This window comes from Anser cygnoides, chromosome 2 (assembly GCF_040182565.1).
Source record: "Anser cygnoides isolate HZ-2024a breed goose chromosome 2, Taihu_goose_T2T_genome, whole genome shotgun sequence".
Classification (NCBI taxonomy): domain Eukaryota; kingdom Metazoa; phylum Chordata; class Aves; order Anseriformes; family Anatidae; genus Anser; species Anser cygnoides.
Genome location: NC_089874.1, coordinates 146,037,776 through 146,058,941, shown reverse-complemented (window position 1 = coordinate 146,058,941; position 21,166 = coordinate 146,037,776). Strand labels below are relative to the sequence as shown.

Genomic DNA, 21,166 nt, shown 5'->3' with positions numbered 1-21,166 from the left:
AAAAAAGTGGAGAAAATACAATGTAGAGGGCTCAAATGCTGAGATAAGGACAGGGAAATAAATCACTCAACAATTATTGTCATGGGCAGAACACAATCGGCACAGGGAGATCAATATAATTTATTGCCTATGACCAGCAGACTAGAATAGTAAGAAACTAAAAGCAAACTAAAAACACCTTACCCAAATCTACCCTCTTCTATCTCTTCCATCTTCTACCATGGGGTTCATCTGTCAGGAGCAGGCCCCACAGGCGGCAGCTCCCCCCAGACCCCCTGCTCCTGCGTGGGCTCCTCTCCACGGGCTGCAGCTCCGGCCCGGGGCCTGCTCCTGCGGGGGCTCTCCATGGGCCGCAGCCTCCTCCAGGCCACATCCACCTGCTCCACCGGGGGCTCTCTCAGCACAGTGCTGCAGGGGGACAGCTGCTGCTGCATGTGCTGCATGAGCACCTCCTGCCCTCCTTCTGCACTGACCTTGGGAGTTGCAGGGCTGTTTCTCACTCCTCTCTGCCAGCTGCTGCTGCATAGCAGGGTTTTTTTTGTTTGTTTTTCCCTTTCTTAAATCTGCTCTCCCAGAGATGCAAACAACATTGTTTATTGGCTTGGCTCTAGCCAGTGGTGTGTCTCTTTGGAGCCAGCTGAAACTGGCCCTTATCTAACATCGGGCAGCTTCTGGATTCTTCTTATAGAGGTCACCCCTGCATCCCTTCTGGTACCAAGCCCTTGCAACATGAACCCAGTACACCCCCACTACCTGATACCTTGGTCTGGACCCAAGGTCCCTGCTACTTGCCAGTTAGTCCAGTTTAAAGTTTGCTAGGGAATGCACATGCATACCAGGTTTGTGGCACGTACAGACACGGCCCCACATATTATAGAAGACCTCACTCACTCAACTAGCTAATGCTAGGATCCTACTCAGTCCAGCAGCTGACAACCATATGTGGAGGGTGCCCAGATGCTCAGTCTGACTTTAGGAGATGGCATCCAGTTCACTCACACACACAAAGGTCTCACCAGTAGCTCACATGTAGTACTTGCAGCACACATACACAGTGGAAAGAATGTGACTACAAAGAGACAGAGTTATGAGAAGATTTAATGAGCAAATATAAGAAGGCAGGGCAGACTGTGGTGATCAGGGACAGGGCTCAACCAGACAACCATACTGACAAGCCTTCTTTTACACACAAACATACCTTTTATACTGTTTTCTGTCACCCCTCTTTGTCCCTCCTGCTTTCTTATTATCCCTTGCGGCACTGAAAAAGGTCCTTCTACACAATCTTGCAGTTTGTGTAAGACAAACACAAGTAAACGGAAGAAGAGATTTGAATGAAGAATCCTAAGGTGAGTCGGTGATGTCATGAAAAATATCAGCCATAAGCACAGAGTTGAAAAAGGAAGGGAAGCAGGGAACAAAATGGCTATTTAAACAAAGCATGAGATATTCACAGAACACAGTTGGCTGGTGGTTTGGTACTGAAGAGACGGTGATCTTACGTTTTGGATTAAAATAAGGTAATTTATTAGAAAGCATCAAAAATAAAGTCAGTGCTGCTAATTCTTATTGTTTTGTGGTTTGCACCATTATTTACTGTACAAGTAGTCTACTTCACTAAATAAAGGTGATGTCAGATGCTAATCTCTCTCTTTGCTTTTCTTTGTCCCATTTCTTTCACAAGTCTCTTCCATCCTGATGAGATAAGAGGTAGCTGGCCAAGTTCAATGTTCTCATGCTGTGTGAGTATACATGGAGTATACAATTTGCCATTGTAATGAAATCAACATCAGTTTGGGGAGCTGTCTATGTTCAGCAGTCTTTTCTTTCTGAAGGATGCAAAAAGTATCCTGACAGTGTAGCAATCAGTACATCAGCTCTTTAGTGCTCTAAAAACTTGCTCTGAAAATTCTGAAGCAAAAGAAATTAAAAAAAAAATAAATTACCTGCTCTAATCTCTGAAATATAAATCACATATTGCAAGGAAATACTTGTAGTTTTTTTTTATTATTATTATTATTATTGAATGGCATTCTTTCAATTAAAAATAGACAGATTGTTTTTCTAATAACTGCCTTTTGTTTCTCATTATAAAGGGCTATTTGAAGTATAATGAGCTAGAATTGGGACACCTTCTTCCTCTACCAGCAAAAGGAAACTAAGAAGTCCCAAGAAGACTATCATGAAAATACAGAAGTTCATTGAAAAATCTGTTTTTCTTTCATTCGTGTCATTTTGTTTTCACAGGGAAAAAAAAAAAAAAATCTTTCTGTTCTGTGAGTTAACTTAATCATATCCATGTCAGTTTTGGTATCTTAGAATTAAACAGCAGAAAACAAAACAAAATAAATTACTGAAATTAAACTCCAGTGGGAGAAAAACATTAAAACTATTTGATGTGTTTGTGAGGATCTTATTTTTTTTTTATCCCCTTAATTCTTGAAGTGAAAGGAATTAAACTTTTGCCAGTGGAGCACATTTTACAAGCACATTTTACATTCTAAAAGAAAACACGTATGAATATCTTCCCTTCTTTCTCACCACCAACAGAACTGGCAATATGCCAATAATTATGAATAGAGACCAGAACTAAATCAAAATCAGATATATTTCAAATCTGTAAACATGCAAAATCAAACCTTTCAGACAAGGACTTTTTTCAGAAGTTTGTCACAAGTACGTAAAATATCCATTTGTGAAATGACAGATGAAAAATTGATGAAGGTTTTAACAGTTCAATCGTTATTTTATTGTGCATCTGTTCATTTTCTCTGATTTGCTTTGTTCTTCCTGAAGCTGCAACACTGAAAGAAGAACCCTTGTTGTTAGTCATTGAGTTGAAAATCAGCAGCTCTTAGAATAACCTCTCCCTTAGTGAGGGACTAATATATCACTTATTTAGTCTGGCTTCTTCATATCATCATCTGTTTATAGGACCCAAATATACACAATTGTATAGTAAAAACAAACAAACAAACAAACAAACAATACAAAAGACAAAACCAAAAAACACATGTCCAGAGAGGCTTCTTAGTTCTAGCATCTCTGGCCCTCCCTAACATCATGAGCCTAAGCTGCTTCACAAGCCAGAGAATTAATAGTTTTGGAGTTCTGTGGAAAGCTCCAGCTGTTTTAATGGGATTTATTAGAAAGTATAAAGTTCATTGGGGTCCAATCCAAGTAAAATAACATGACAGCAAAATCCTTGATTATTTTGTTGTTGGTGGTGGGTTTTTTGTTTGTTTATTTGTTTGTTCATTTGTTTTACCCTGCCTAGTTTTTCCAAAAAAAGTGACCTGTGACCTTATGATAAATTTGGAATTCAGAATGGCAAATTGCGTATTAAGCATAAGGTAATGAAATAGACTATAGGAGAAACCTCAGGGCATGGAGGGTACAGTGACACTGATGGACTCTTCTCCAAGCTCTGACAGGTAACATTCAACCTGGCATCAGTGTAAGTTTAAGAGCAAGTTATATATTTTTCATGTTGAGTGAAAAGATGACAAGGTGGGGTTTAGGAGGAAAAAAAATAAAAAATGAAAAATGAAAACAAGGAATTTTCTACTAACCTGCTACTAACTTCTCCTCGTGGGAGGAAAAAAAAAAAAAAAAAAAAGAAAAAAAAGGGGGGGGGGAGAACTTCAGCTCAATATAACTGACCTCTTAAGAAATGTATATCATTAGATTTATCTTATTTTTCTTTATGCTTCTTTTCTTCCCCTTAATACGTGACTGCCAGTCATCTCTGGACAGCTGGTGGAATTGCAGAATTCAGGTTGCAAATGTTACCCAGATTGCAACTTGCCTACAACAGAAGAACATGACATGAAAAATAAATGAATATAAGAAAGTTCACAACACTACTTCTGTGAAGTCTAGCATACTTTCATCTTCAGAACTTTTTCAAAATAAAATGGGAGCTTGAAACAATTTGATAACGTATGATTTCAAAATATATTTGACAATCTTTTTTTGATTGTGAAGTTTAAATATTTATGCTTTTGGTAGTTCTTCTTGCAAACTGATTATCAGTAGGAACTTACTGGTTCTGTACTATTATTCCAGGCCATGGTCTACGGTTTTCATGAATTTAGTTTGATGATTTTTGAATCAACAACGTGATTCTCTCTCATTAGAGCCAAATGAAAGACAGTGAAATTAAAGCTACTGATAAGTTAGCTTTACAGTTCTTTGTTCTCTTTTCTTACTTGAACAGTCAAGTATCTCTTCTCTCAATTGCTTTTGTGAGGACCTTTTGTAGAAAGGCTCAAGACATCGCTTAGAATTAATAGTTAAGATACAACTTTGAGAAAAAAGATAAGTTTAAACACTTAAAAATAAAACAAGTTATTCCTAGGTCAGTATTTCACATGCTCTGTCAAAGGTGCCTGGATGTAAAAAGTAGTGGGTGAAGTAGTGGGTGGTGGTTAATACTGAAAGCACAAAATAAAGCTTGAAGTTCAATCACTGGAAAATGATTTTGGTGTCTAGTTTGTATTCCAAACCTCAGAATGAAATGGGCACAAATGGATATAACATATATTTAACATATGGTTATGCATTTTTTATGACATGTTTTAACATAAGTAGTATACTCAGATAATGCAGTAATGAATTTAAAATGACAACTTATTCAAAAGAGAACCATCTTATGTCTAAATTACTACCTATAACAACAATTTGGTATTGTTCTGCAAAATCTTTAGGTGGTGTTTCATGTATGTGTGTACATCTTTAGACAAAGACTGTCACTTTTGTTGATTAAGAATTCATTCCCTTCTACACCAAAATATTGCAGACATTCATTCAATATTATGTTAAAAAATGATTTGGATTTACTTTTTATTCTATTTTAAATACTTTATATGTTTTTTTTTTCCTTTCTTTTTAGAAGAAACTAGTGTTTTTGCTTAACCACTTTCTTTTACTTTTTGTTTCAACCCAGTTTTAGAGGGGGAAAAAAAGCTTTTTAAGTCTTACTGGAAACATTTTTTTTTTGGAGGCCCTTCAGTGAACTGAAAAATCCATTATTTGCTCATCACTTCTCTTCAGCTTTGTTTTGCTGACTTTTTATTTCTATTTATTTATTTATTTATTTATTTATTTTCACAGGTGTTTGTATCGGCTTCTAAGCAAAGATCGGAGGGAGGACAGGAAGTTAAGATTCTTTTCAACTTATGGTCTTATGGTAGCTAAAAGTCAGCTATCACTACTTTAGCTTCAAGTTCTTGAAACAGAATCATATCTGGTAAGTTGGAGAATTATGAATCTTCCCAGCTAACTGAGCTAGTTAAATTTCTCTCACAATGTTTATGTTGTTACTCTTCAACTAGAAGTTTCTTATGCTCTCAGTTGTAAGCATTTCATTGGAGATTTGAATATTGATACCTAATATTGACAAGAGATGAGAAGCTGTATCCCATAATAACATTAACAAAAAAAAAAATAGTGCCTTGCTGTCTTGTTTCACATATCATTAGGTCACTTTTCAGGGGTCTATCAGGAAGGAAGGAAAAAGAAGAATGTTAGAATGAGTCTTAAGGCACAGATTTTCAAATTAAATTAAGTTAAATGGAAGAAGGAATTAGAAGAGAATTCCCAATGAGAAGGAATTAGATGAAACAGTGCTACAAAACTACTAAAGTGCTGCTACTAAACTCCAATGTAGAAGTTAATTCTGCAGGTGCAAGTACACAAAGACAAGAAAATAGTTTTGTTGGTTTTGTTTCATCATTTTTCTGTTTTGTTTTTAATCAGATCTGCTGGTTAATTATGCCAAAGCAACTGAACAACTTTTTGCTTGGGCAGACAATGACAGGAAAGGGGGAAATGGTTTTAAACTAAAAGAAAGAAATTCTTTATGCAGAGGGTCATGAGGCACTGGAACAGATTGTCCAGAGAAAATGTGGAAGCCCGATTCCTGAAGGTGTTCAAGACCAAATTGGACGAGGTCCTGGACAACCTGATCTAGTGGGTGGCATCCCTGCCCATGGCAGGGGGATAGAACTAGATGAGCTTTAAGTCCCTTCCAGCCCAAGCTGTTTTATGGTTCTATGCTATAGAATATCCTGAGTTGGAAGGGACCCACAAGGATCATCGAGTCCAATTCCTGTTTAATGTTTTACTTTAAAATTCTAAATACATATATATATATATCTAAATTATGTCTAACATATTCATAGCTGCAAAACTTTTATTATAATCTTTTTTTGGTTTTGTTTTGTTTTGTTTTGTTTTTCACCATACCAGGCATATTGAACTTGACGCCACAGTGAAAAAGAACAAGAAAAGGTAGTATAGTATCTATTTCATGTTGTCATATGCCTATTGTTGTGCTTATTTGCTATGCAAACAAGCCACTGGTGATATTACAATGATTCTTTTAGTAACCTTTCCCATTAATACTTTCCCATCACTGCAAGTCTTTTCTACATACAAGCTAGCACTTGCATTTTTCCTCTTGAATTCAAGTAACAATCTGAATTTCTGACAATATATGCATCTAGATTGTAGATAAATTTGTCAAGAAATAGATACAAATTAAGCAACCTTCCATTTTTCAGAAAGAAAGCTCATATTTCTCAGCTGAGGTAGAGAAAATGTTTATGTCTTTTGAACGTATATCCTTCAAAAATACAGTGTAAGAAAAAGGAATGCCACCTGGCCCTGTATATGGTTTATCAATTACATATCATTGATATCAATATGTATGCTAATCTACATTGTGAGACATATGTGTATGCCACTCAATATAACATATACCTTATGAAGCCTTAATCTGTTGCATTTATTGCAACATGTATTGCAACATGTATTGCAACATGCATTTATTGCATTATGTAGTTCTCCTCTGTCTAGTCACTGAAATGAAAGTTTCATTCTGTGGTGTCTCACTGAATTACTTAATTAATTCAGCCTATTCTAGTAAGTTTCAATGAATTTAGTGGAACTTCTGACTTGAAAATAAAGCAGTTGCATATGTGCAAGGTTAAGGTTGCAATGGTGATTTTTCTCTCTGTCAGCGCCATTCACTGAAGTTTTGAAGGCAGAATATGCTAGCAGTCTATGCATGTTCATAGACCATGGGTAAGATGCTTTGTTTGCTAGTGTATTTTATGGGCCGTCTTTGTATTTAAATGCTAATGCTTTCCGCCCTAGACTAGAGTAACTTACCAACAATAAGATAGAGTATACAGTAACCACTCCTTCATTTTTCTTGACTTCTTTACCTCATTAACGGACTGAAATGCTTGTTGGACTTAGCAATAAATCAGAAAGACATGATTTACAAATGGGGTATTTTTCATTTCAAAGTTTTTTGTTTGTTTGTTTTTAATGTAAGCAAAGTGATTCCACTATCTCTCATTTATAAACTCTTCTGATGTCACTCAGAAAACTATAAATGTTTTTTATAGACCATTTATATTATTATTTAATGATGGTATTATTTACCATCATTTATAGACCAGTGATAATTTTGTCTTAGTGATATCTCCATATATAGAGTTATCTCATTGATAGCTTATTGGTAACCTCATTGAGAGTGATAACTCTGTACTGAACACCTGGATTCTTTGGGACTCTATCCAAAATTTGCAAGAAACCAATAGTTGCGGAAAAAAATCAGTAATTCAGTATGTTATTACACATCCGATAACAGCTGCTAGTTAGAAGAAAGCCAAATAGATATAAAAGAGAAAGCTATATTCTAGAACAAGTGAGCTACTCAAAGCCTTAAAAGAGATTCTCTTGCCGGACAAAAAAAATATGAGCTCATAGTTTGAATGGCTCAAAAGAAACTCTGTCTGTGAAAGTGTAAACTGAAGTAGGGCAGTAAAACTAAGAACATATACCCACATGTGGCTGCTGAAACAACTGAAAAGTACAATAAGAATGCTGTGCTGTCTCTGTAGTCTGCTTTGTAATTAAAGTTTGAGGCTGAGTTGAAACCCAATGTTGTGCTACTCTGTAGTGACATCACTAAATATTTTCTTGTTAATTCAGTATTACAGCAGTTGTTAATTTTCTTGTTAATTCAGTACTACAGTACAATCTTGTCATTAGACTGAACTGTTTTTGTCAGGAAGTTTCAAAATTTAACTGTGTATTTCACATGCATGTCACAAAATATACATCTCTTTTATTGTACTGTTCATTCCAGCTTTTAAAAAAAATATTAATCAGTATGATCAACAAAAATGAGAAGGCTAAGTTGGCAATATAGACATTTCTATCATTATAATAATTTTTGCATGCATATCTTCAGCTTTGGACTCAGTAGAAAGCTAAGTCAACAAAAAGACATCTGTGGTCCTTAAGTTGGACTATGATACATATTTTACTAATAGACAAGATTTTTATTTTTTTTAATGCATATTTTAATCTAAGAAGAAGATCAAACATATCCTGACTACAAATAAAATGCAAAATTTAAAATAATTCTGCTGCTGTGAGGGCTATTAACCACTGGAATATCTTACCCAGGACATGCTGCAGATTTGACTCTGGTAAAACTGATGTACATCTATGAATGTTTTGTGTTATCATTTTCCTTTTTGGCCTTAAACATTATGAATCTAGTAAAATGTGATTAGAAAGACCACTGCAAACTGACAGTTTTCAGCCATTTGACCAGAGAACTACCAGACAACAATACTCCCAGAGAAATAATGAGCTGTAATTTACACAGAAGAAACCTTATGAGAATGTTATCATAGAAGAAAAGACCTGATTTAAAAGAGTGGGACTGTGAATACAGTGCAAAGAGCACAAATGATGGCATAATCTGTAAAAAGTGAATTTGAGCCGCGATTAATCAAGGGCACCCAGTAGGGTATTTCACACATTATCATCTTATTTTGTTCCATTTATGGAATACAGTGGAAATATGCATCAGGTTATACTACTCACAGTGGAATTAGCTATGAAACTACATAGATAAAACTTTTGGGAAAGAGGAATATTAAAACAAACAAACAATAATGATAACTTGTTTAACTCCTATACATTTTGCTTCTCTTGGTGCTTCCCTACAGAGCAGACTGTCATGAAATGACCCCGGTCTAGGTTTAAACATGGCAACAGAGACTACACAGAAAATCCAGTTTTGAGGTGATCTTGAGTTGCTTTACCCTTCTCAGAAAAATGCAGTATGGATTTCCCTTAAACACATATTTCTCTCTTCAATTTCTTTTTGGAAACTGAAGAAGAGAGAAACAGAGAGGCTGAATTTAAAGATTGAAATGATACGCTGACCACTTAAACTTTAATATTGAGAATTCAGATAGTGTAATCATTAATCCAACTTACTAAAGCTAATTTTACAAACGTTTGTTGGTTAGGCTCTGGAATCAATACTTATGCATTTTTGTTTGATACTCTTAATTTTCAGAAATTCTGACCCCTTAAAAACTGGTTAAAGCTAATGATAGAGAGCTTTAAGATCAATATCTGATTAGAAAATGTTCAAGGCATTTGGTGTCCTCATGGTTCATGGAAACATACCCCATTCCATTAAAAATCCACTTCAGAAGAACAGCATCAAGAGATGACAGAATATCTTTGCTGTATTTTTTTTAGAAAATGCAGAATTAGCAGCTTTTATGGCCAACATTTTAAATTTTAGTGAGGAGAAGATGCACACAACTACATATTGTTTATTAGTATTCTAACCTCTAAAGTCAACTGATAGTTTCTAAAGAAATTATAAACCCTCTTCTAAATAACTTGGAACATAGTTCTATTCCACTCATCATAAATTCCAGTTTCACCTGCCACATAGCTAATTTTGTCTTTTTAGTTCCTTTTAATCCTGTTGTCATGCATAAAATGTAATAAGCTAAATTAAGGTAAAAAGCAATTTGCTAGTTATAAACACCGAAAGAAAAAATAATAATAAATAAATAATAATAATAATAAAAGATTCAGAGATTTACTAACAAAAAATAAGTTAATTTAATGAAAATATTAAATTGTGTTTAACTGTTTTTAAATCTTAGTAAACCAGGTGCTTCATATCATTATTGCTCTTACATGATTAGAATATAATTTCATATCCAGCTGCATTTATTAAAGTCTTTCTAAAAACATACATTTTAATCTGCTCAGAAAAGGTGTTTGATGGCAATGGTAAAAGCCAGTGCATTTCTACTACCATTTTTATTTTGTTCTGTAGACCTATGATTTCCCAAAAAAAGTAATTTACCCTTTACTCGAGTGCTTTTCCTTACTACAGTTTTATATCTGCAGTTCCTCTGGGAGAAAAAACAAACTTTGATTTTAAGGAAAAAGCTGCAGGTCAAAAGACAGAATCACCAATATGCTTTGCATGTAAATCTCAGCATTTCAGGAAAAGCTTTGTTAATTCTGGCAGCCAGTCTTTAAAAGCAGAACTGCACAATGCTCAAGATAACCATATGCCTTATTTTATGAGAAGGGAACATAATGTCATAGGTTTCTTCTTTCCAATTGTGTGTGGATTTTTGTTCCTCTTTTGCGGAAATGAATGTATTTATAAAATCACATTGGGCATCTCCTGATGCCAGATTTCATTCATACCAGTGTCCCAGCAGATCTGTCTCTTCCTTTGTTCTTTCTCCCATAACCATTTTGTTAAATACCACTCTTGTGAACTTTCCCTTTCTAGCATCATCTAGGCTTTCTCCAGATCCTCTGGACACTCGCCCATTTTTTTCTCTCCCAGCTGGATCTGGACACATAAGTACTATATCACATAATTATCACATCCAAAATATAACTCATTATGGCTTTTGGATCTGTTCCTTTCCTCCCTCATTTCTCTGTCCTAAAGTATAAAAAATCTGAGAAAATATCAGTTACACGGAAAAAAATCAAATGCTTGTTCAAATGCACTTCTCTTGTATTGTATATACTCAAATATGTACAGAAATTTAAATCTGAATATATTGAATATACATATATTTCTTCTGAGAAATCAACAGGTTTAAGCTGCACGATGTTGTAGATAAATTGAGCTGGATATTTTATTGATTTTTACCTTATGTAGCCAATTACATCTGTGTGCAGTGACTGCAAAGTGGTGAAAATTAAATCTTTACCAATTTAATGAAGTGTTACATACTCTTTGCTTTGATGTAAATAAAGTGGATGTTAATGAAACATTGGACATCTGATGTGGAACCTAGCATACAGTTCAGTTAGCAATGGAAGAAGGTGACATACGCAAAACTGAAATGTGGAAAGTGGGAGGAAGTCACATCCCAGTATAGCATGAGAAGTGCAGTGCCGCGGGAACTGTCATTAAAATCTCCTAGAACTAATTCTGAATGGCTGCATTTTTGATCCATCCTTTTATAATGTTTTGCTCTTATAATGTCACATCGTATTACTCTCTGATTTGTTTATTCATTTATACTGATGTGGAGTGCCCACAGGGCTCACCTGTAGCCTGGATAATAGCAGATCTTAAGACAGAAATGTGAATATATGCATTATATGTCAGTGGGACTACCAAAACTGTTTTTGGAGGGTGTTCACACAAAACTCATCATGTTAAAGAAGATGTTGATCATCAGTCAGATTCAACAGTAGCTAAGGAATCAAAGGGAGACATTTGAAACAAAGCATTCCGCTTGAAAAGAGGTAAAAAAGAAGCATGAATATTTTTAATGGCAGGGGGAGTCCTTGGAATAGATGCAGCAGCGAGTGCTGCTCTCCACTGGCATCACGACCTGCCAATTGGTGTGAAGTGTCTGCTCCCAGGTTCTGGAGCAGCAGCATTGGGAGCAGCACACAGAGACCCATCACTGGGGATTGTGAACCTGAACTGGGTGGGTGGTTCCTTGCTGGCGTATGGGTCAGGAGAAACAAAGGCATGCCCAAAGCTGGAGCACCCACAGGACAGGTGTGCAAGCAGGGGAAGCCCCAAACCCAGGAGAGTGGATGTATTTGTAACTCTGTGTCTATGTGTGTGATTAAAACATTTTAGGGGAACTGGGAAATCTGTGGGTAATTATTAACATTTCATAAGAGCCTAGTAAGTTTTTTTGTTTTGTTTTAATTGAAATTCAGAAATTGGTTCAATCTGTAGTTCACTGATTGTTCATTAATTATGTGTCATTAATAAATCAATAAGCCACTTAGTCTTGCTTTACTTTGAGCTATCCGAACTAAGCAATTTTCCTTATTACATTCTGACAAAAGAATTAACCTGGCAATTCCTGACTACTTAGACTAGCTAAACAGAGCACATCAGGCTTCCAGCATGTTATTACACTCAACATCTTGTTATGGGCAAAAAGAGGAATATGCTGTACATGTGGGAAAAGATTTTGCTGATAGTTCAACTACTGTTTTGGTATTCTAATAAAGATATAACAAACATTGTTAATTCAGTTATAATAATGCTAATGTCCATTGTCTAAATTAAGACAGAAAGGTCTCAGTAATAATTATTATATAAAAATATTTTATATTATATATATTATATATATTATATATATTATATATTACCAATATATTACTAATATATTATTATATATTATAAAATTATTATATATGGGAACTTAACTTCTCTCCTGTTTCTCTGGTGTTATATTCACTCTTCCAGTGTTCCCGTGTCCTTAGGTCAACAGCATGAGCGTGTCTCAAGAAGAATGGAGCTGGAGGAGGTTATGATGTATCATAAGGATCCTGAAGTCTTCCTCAACAGAAGCACAGTATTCATGGTGGTGGAGGTCCCTTCCTTTTCACATCTGGATATTTATGAACCTATTTTTATGTATTTTCCTACCCTGGCAGTTTCCCCCACACTGCTTTCTGGACACTGCCTAGAAGGTGCAGCATGGCCTCTCCCAGCTCCAAGGAACATGCAGCGACTGGGTTTCTCCAGCCTTGTCCATCCATGGCCATGACAGAGTTTTGGTTCAGGCAAGGCAACAGCCCTGTGGCTATCAGCTCATTGTTGGTGCAAGCTGGTACCAGCTCAATCCCTGTAAGCCCAATGCAATCCCTGTGGCCTTTTAGCAGTAGTGGCTGATATCCTCTTAATGGGGCCACCATTGGAAGGAAGAAACTGATCAGCTACTCTACTGATTGCATCATTTCTTCCACAACATGGTGTGATTTGGTGGGGATGATAGTCTTTATCTAATTTTTTGTGGTATTCTGCTAGAAGTTGGCAGGAAAAAAAAAAAAAAAGTTTCCTTATCCCATGTTAGCTTTGATATTCAAATACATTAAGATTGTTATTAAAATGAAAAACATTATTTTTAGAAGTTTCCTTTCAAATAGTATACAAGGGTATAAAAATAACTAATAGCATAAGACCTGGAATATCCATCCTCACACACTTGGTGCCATCATTCCAAATTTAGTTTCTTTTTATGGACTTTTTTTAATAGGAAAATATTTTCTTAATATTCAGTTGGATACATTATAGCAGAAAATAAAAATTAGAGCAGATCAGGATTTTAGAATGAAAACAAGTTTCATGAAAAATTCTTTGTAAGTTGTAGTAAAGCTTTTATTATATTCATAGGGAACCTTCATGAAGGCAAATGTTAACTGAGCAAGCCAAAGATTCATATATAGGTTCTAGTCTGAAGTACTAAAAATAAGATTGTATTTTTCTGTACTTTGTTGTTCAGCTCTCTGAGCTTATCACCCCTTTCATTTGTTCAATATCTGATCACTCACTCCAAACATGGGAAAAAAAAAAAAAAAGAACAAGTTATTACAAAAGAATTACAAAAGAATTGCAAACAAGCAGAAATAGGAATGATGTATCACAGAGCCTTCCAATCAAACACTGCACCATAAATCATCAATCTCAATTTGTTTCAAATACCTTACATTCCAGTTGAATGCATTCTGCCATGATGTCTTCACAAGCTAAGCTAATATGTCAAATGTAAAAAGATAAACATCATATAAAATCTAAAAATAAATTTCTGATCAGTTTATCCTAGCTTTAACCAAATTTACATACAGCAGAAACTATCAAAAAAATTAAGTTAATTTTGAAGCAGTTTGACATTTGCCCATATCTATCCATACATGCGTCAACCCTCCAAATGAAAGGTTAAGAAATATTAGAGAAGTTTAGCCACAAACTTTTTAACCCACTATAGCTGATTTGAAGCAACAAGGAAACAAAAACAACAGGTAATATTTAAAAGCAATATTTATCACTTTAATCCAAGTTTAAAGAAACTTTTTTATTAATATTCATGAGCATGACTGAAGCCCAAACTCTCATGAAGACTGCTTTCAAAATACAATACAAGTCAAATGTGGGTTTAACAGCAAGAAGATCATGTCGTAAGTATAGTGCTAATATTAACATGTCAGATTCCTGAAAGGGAATGTGCAGTCCTATAGCTAGGACTTACATCGCTTTTGCATTAGTAAATGACATATATCCAAGGCAGACTGTATTCCTTTACTGTCTCTCCACAGAGCCTGGCAAACACTGAGCAGTGAGCTTTGGAATCTTACCCTATCCATGGAGAAAGCACCATATAAGTAATGGATCTTATTCATTTTAGTGTTAAGGGACACTGAATCCATTCAAAATAAACAAACAAACAAACAAACAAAAAAGCTTCTAGGACCCTAGGACCCTGTGGAAAAAAAAGTCTGATTACAGAGTGTATGAATGACTCCTTGTCAAAAGCAAGATCTTTACATGTTTTACAAATCAGTCCTTTCCTTCTCCTCCTCAAAAAGACAAAAAAAAAAAAAAAAAAGTTCCTAAGTATAATTCTGCATAAAAATGCTGAGCTATTGCTGACAGCCATGGAACTTTATTTCTACGCACAATAAGGATGGCTGGGACATTCTTAATGTCAGTCTTGATGTGGCTTAAAATATCAGTAAAATTCATTCTTCAGAAGAGATTATGCATAGAATTTCTATCTATACTGTTTTCACAGCGTGAAAGAAACTTCAACACCCAGGTATGTAACACACAGTACATAATGATACTGTTTGACCAGTATTTGCTGATATATACTTTAGCAATAATTATAGATTCTTCTTCGTGTCAGCTGTATAAATAACACCAAGACAGAAATGTGAGATTAAATATATATATATACGATTTTTTTACACAGTGTCTCCTCAAACTCAATCTGCTATCTAAAAAAATCATTCAAGCAAAAAGAAGCAGTCTTCATTAATATCACCTTAGAAAAAAATCCTATTGGCTCTGATATTCAATGTATACCATTTTTCAAATGCATCCATCTGGAAAAGCCCCCATATTCATACTAATAGAATTCTGTTATTAAATTCTGTTATTCGACATACTGTAAGGCTGAAGGAAGCAGTATAACACCATTCTACATGGATAACGTAACAAGAAAAAATGTAAGCCAGTATCTGAAATTGAAATTAATTATGTCTTTCAAGCTTAGAAAAGTCAAATTAGCATCTTAACAGTAATGGTAATTGCACGTTTTCTACTGAACATGAGTTTATCACCTTTATCACAATATATAATGCAGGCAAATGCAAAATTTGCTTATTTCAATGGTTCTTGGAGGCAAAATGTGATCAAAAATTCCATTTCTGAAAAACACTGTAGGTTCAGTGATAATTACTCATACAGCTGGCAGAGTGTTTCTTCAAGGGAATTGCATAGCTGAAACTGCAATAGAGCAAAATTCCAGACATTGTAATTCTACCTGGTTGTCCTATCATAGGAAACCATTTGTGTACAAATGTCAAAGCTTCAGGAGAAAAAACAAAACAAAACAAAACAAAAAAACCTATTTTGTAGTCAGAATAAAATTCTTGACCCATTACCAGTTTTTGTCTTTCTTTCCCTGTCTGTGATAAAATCAGAGAAACAGAAGTACATAGATTTTTAAATACAAGGCAGCTACATTTCATAGTGAAAGCTATGTGCAGTGGGTACATAGTGCCAAGTGGAATCTACATTTACCAAGGGGCAGTAGACATATCTCTTATTTCGAACTAGATTCTTCATTGAAAAGGAGGTGTTTTTTTTGTTTTTGTTTTCTTTTGTTTTCATAGCTCCCAGGAAATTGAAAGATTTCCTCTAGTGTTTTACATTTTATCTGAAGTTAACTCTGATATAACATAGATCTAAAAAAAGTCATCAAAAAATGAACACAATGCTTTTAGATTTTTCACGCCTCCTTTTAACAACAGGTAGCTTAAATGTGTGCTAAATGATATAATATCCTGCAAACACATCAGGTACTATCTATCTGTCAGAGATTAAACAGTTATGTGATATATAGTTCCTGGTATTTGTTAGTACATGAATGGTGATGTTAAAATAATGTCCACTTAGAGGCAAGCTGTATGACCAAGGAGGTTTTATTTTATACTTAAGTTTTGGTTAAGACTGTTTATTTTATTTTATTTTATTTTATTTTATTTTATTTTATTTTATTTTATTTTATTTTTTTTATTTTTTTTTTATTTTTTTTTTTTCCCAATGCTGATTAATTAGTACCAAACAGTAGAATAAATGGCTGTATTTCAAGGTCTCATTACTTCTTTTCATGGCTCACTGAACCCGGGTTCAGGACATGAGCAGGCTACCCCAAGATTAGGAGTATTTGATAAAGCATTTGCAAATGTATAGAAGTATTTGATGATTTGAGAGTGCATTTGATAACTCCCCTTTGCAGCCATCACTTAACTTCAGAATAAAATTTGCTTATGTAGGAAAAAAATTAAATGGTTTATTGAGGACAGTGAGAATATGGAAAGAGGTTCCTGAAGGATTTAAAGTCTCATTACCTTGTACTTTAATAATAGTGAAAAAGTGGCAATATGAGAGAAGTATTCATTTAAGAAACTTTCTACGCAGCATAATGCTGAAGGATATCTGAAAGGACCTGCCGAACTAGGGGAAGCTCCAGTATGGCATGGAAATTAACTCATCTAGCCAGAGCATGAAAAGGACAGAGTGAAGGAAGCACCACAGTACCACCACTCTCCTATAGCCTGCACCATTTTGAGAAGCACTGTATTTTCCTAATGGTGTTGTAGAAAAGGAAAATGCAGTGCAGGACAGAATTTCATCCTAATCCCCTTCATATTCACTCATAGTGTCAATGAGTATAGAGATCTTATCTAACCAGAGACCATGTGCCTCAAGTTGTTTCAATTCAGAATGACAAAGCGGACTTCTTCCAATCATCCTATAATAAATAAATAAATAAATAAAATAATAAAAAATTAATGATATTAATTAAAAAAAAACCACCTTACATCTGTATGCATTCTCCCAGATAGATTACCAAAATAAAGCACTACACTGCACACAGACCTGTTTCATTGTTGAGGCTGAGAGGAATTTCTAATCATGCATTACTAAATATAATGCCAGACTTCTGTAGTGCTGGAAATGCAAAAACTGAAGCACTGATTGACATGGCTATGATTAGGAGTAAAAATAAAGCAGTTTCCATCTTCTTTAAATTGTATCTGTGAGGTGTAAAGATGCTTTAGATTACTCCAGCATTGCTCTAGCACTGCAATACACAAATAGACAAAGCAATTGAAGGGTTCTCCGAGTTAATTTCAATATGTCCTAAGAGCAGCTGTGAAAGCTGTTTGTACAAACAGATGTAGATTGCTGGTTGTCTCCACAATATCCAATTCCTCAGATCATAAAGCTTTAAGCTTAAAGTTTGTAAATTGCAATATCCAAGCACACAACTTTCAACTGCATAAGGAGAAATAAAATATTTGCAAGTTGAAAGAATTACTACTATTACTATCACTGTCACACTAACATCTAAGTTGCTTAAGCCAAAAGAATGTCTGAAACAAAATGACTTTAAACTTGTTTTCTCATCCTATGATTTTTCTGTCATGCCACCGATGGTGAAAACATCACTGTAAGCAGAGCTTCAAAGTCTAAGTACCTGTGGGAAAGTGCTGATTAATACTGCTGGTTAAACTGAGGTTAATTAATTGTGAAAAAGATTAATTGCTCTCTCCCACTTTCTCTCTTTGAAAATATTTTTGTGATGAGACCATGACACCTATTAATACATTTCATAGACTTATAAACAGAGGAATGGTGGAGGGAGAAACGTAAAGGAGGATTTCAAGAATATAATTCCGGAAAAAAAAAAAAAAAAGAAAAAAGAAAAAAAAAGAGCTGAACTAAAATAAAGGCAAATTCCACTTTACAATGATCTGTTGATGTATCTGGTACTTTAATGGTGGAAGCGTGCATGACTAACATCCAATGGCCCAAATAATATATATATTTGTTCATGTCTGCAGTGACTCATTTTAATTAAAATTTAATTAAAATAGGGCTTCTCCCTCCCCCCCCTAATAACATGGTCAATAAATATGAATTGCAGCAGTAGCACTGTCACTACATATTGCAAATGCACTGAAATATTGTATTTGATGGCAAACAGAATTGGTTTGAACAGATTAGATAAAGGGAAATATATAAAATCAAAACTAGAATAATTAAAAAAAAAAAAAATCAACAAAAGTTCTTTAAAATGGTACGTCCTACCATTAAAATATTAAAATACAATGATGTCTGGAAGAAGTTTTGCAATCCTATGTACACAAATATTTAGACCAATAAAAAGGGATTTTTTTTCTATGCATAGTAGTTATGACTATATATATATTTTTCACATATCTACTCTTATTGTGGTTTGAAAATCTTTGCTATGCATAAAAAACTTTTGGAAACAAAAACTGAAATTTAATGTCAAATTGATATCTTTTTCTTTTTTTTCCTTTAATCCATTGTTTAATGTCATAAATAATGGTCAAGAATCACTTGAATATGATTAAGTTTACTGTGTAGCTAAATACTATTAAATAATCTGTTATTTCTTAAACTCCTATAATTGCTACTATTTAGAACTATTTGAATCACCTTATCTGGGAAAGAAGCAATCTGACACTTCAGGCTTGAGACGAGACTGAACACCTTAATCAACTTCAAATCATAATATTTTAATAATTAAAAATAAATAATTATAGTTACTGTATAGAATGCATTCCTGAGCCTATACAAAGTACTAGTATCTCTTTAATGTCAAATAAACAAAAATGAAAATTCTATACAAGAAAGAATATCCAGACATGAATTTTCAGGAATTAATTAAAAAAAAAAAAAAGTGCTTAAAAAAAAAATGTTCTGTTAATTTAATTAAAAATAGCTTTATTAGAATCTATTATTATAATTTAAAATTGCCAAATAGTTTAGTAATATATTAGGAATTTAGGAATTTATTTTCATGTCTTCTGTGCAGCTGAGAAGTGGAGTGTCAGGTCTCTGTAAGAACTAGAGGCCCTGTAGGGTCCAGGCACTGGGAACCTTGGGGGTCTTGAAGGCAGGGCACATCACATCCCACTGTCACCTCCAGGGAGAAGGGCAGCCCCCTCACTGGGCATTGGGCCAGCAAGGATAGGGGATGAGGCTGAGGCTGGGATGGGATATGGTGTACAATTTTAGGCCCTTTTTTTTGGAGCAGTACAGGGCTGTGGAGAGCTGGAGACTGACCCTGCTGTGGCCTCGTTGTGGCAGGGGCTGATGGCCTCGGAGGCTGACAGGGGTTCCTGGGCTGTGGCAAGGTGAGAGGGTGCCCCAAAATGGGCAGTGACTGTTAGGCCTGGCAGTGCCCTCAGCGTGCTGGCAGAGTTCAAAAAGCCAACAAGCAGAAAGTGGCTGTGGTATTATCTTAAAAAGAAAAAAAGAAGAAGAAGAAAAAAAAAGGAACTTTATTCCAAACTATTGGCGTGAAATAGAGCTTTGTATCCTGTCTTTGGGATCAGCAACATACATATTAAAAAATAGCTGCTATTTTTTATATATATATATTTATATATTTATATATTTATATGTATTTGTCCAAAGACACCAAGAAATTCTTTTGAAAAAATTACTAGATGGTATTTTACATAACTTATTCTAAATCATCTACTTCAGACAATGCTGTATCTCAAAGGATTCCTCTACAGTATTAAACTGCTATTTGCTTGTAAAGCACTTTTTGATCCATTGGCATAAAATGCAAGATACTACCAGCTGTCTGGACAGCTTCTTTTCTGGTTAAGTTTAATACCATTTACACAGTTAAGAATTCCTAGCATAAACTAAACTGTGAAACTGAAAGACTCATGAGGAAGTTAGTGAAGATGGATTCAAATAAAAGTGACAAAAACTGAGGAACTTGGCTCCAGAATCCATTCACACATTTCTGCAAGATTATGTACTGTAAATAACATCTTTAAATGTGCCAGTAAAACAAAAATTAGATTGCTGCATAATGTTAAAAAGTAAAAACAACCTTACCCATGTCACACTTTGTCTGATGCACAGTTCACAGAATGAAAGGTTATAGCAGTGAGTCAGTTGTGATAATGAAGAAAACAGAAGTAAAGGAATCACCAGTACAAAGTCTATCTCCCACTCACCAAGCAGATTCTCTGCTACAAAAGTCAAAGACCTTTCTATTAATAGTCTCCAGTGTTAAATCCATACCCTTAAATGCAATCAATGCCGGAAGCAGTATCTTTTCTCAAGGTACATGGGGCTGGGTGGTCATGTCCACATTGGCTGGCACTAGCCATCTTTTTAGCAAATTGGTGCATTCACACTTCACTAAACAACTCCCCATCTGGTTACTCAGCTGTCCTAAGACATCAGTGTCATCTTCTGTGCTTTTTATTCCAAAGAAATAAATTTGATGCTGTGCTGCAGCTGATCAGAGTAGTGTTTCTCATAGAATGAAAATAATGGAATGGTATAAATTACATATTGTGCAATTCCTATCAGCTTATAAGAAAGCTTTAAAACAAGATACCTTCTGAGACAGTGGCAGATGACTGTATAGTTACCATCATAACAGGATCAGGAATACAGATACATAGCTGATCCTGCTATAACTCCTAAAATACAACTGTCAGGCAGTGAAGTAGCTTCAACAGAATTTGAATATAATGCTCCATTACTCCTTGTATGTTTTATTTTAACACTTCCCACTAGGAAAATAAAACTAGATTATGGAGTGAGTCTTCACACTGGTAGAAGTTTCTAAGACATGATTCCTTGCTTTCCTAATATACAACTAAATCTGAAACATCTATGGATAGCCAAAGTCAAGTTAGGTTCTTTCACAGAGATATTTTAACATTTTCTAAATAGGAAAGTAAT

The 21,166-nt window shown here is 34.8% G+C and overlaps 1 long non-coding RNA gene across 1 annotated transcript in view; it reads right to left on the bottom strand.

Moving 5' to 3' along the window:
• Nucleotides 1–449: 449 nt before the first annotated feature.
• Nucleotides 450–21,166, bottom strand: part of LOC125182965 (uncharacterized) — a 42,791-nt gene continuing 22,074 nt past the window's right edge. The window contains exons 3-5 of the long non-coding RNA XR_007163871.2: nucleotides 3,664–3,808; nucleotides 2,640–2,804; nucleotides 450–1,911 (exon numbers count right to left, since the gene is read on the bottom strand). This is a non-coding gene — a long non-coding RNA (uncharacterized lncRNA). The remainder of the gene's footprint in view (nucleotides 1,912–2,639; nucleotides 2,805–3,663; nucleotides 3,809–21,166) is intronic.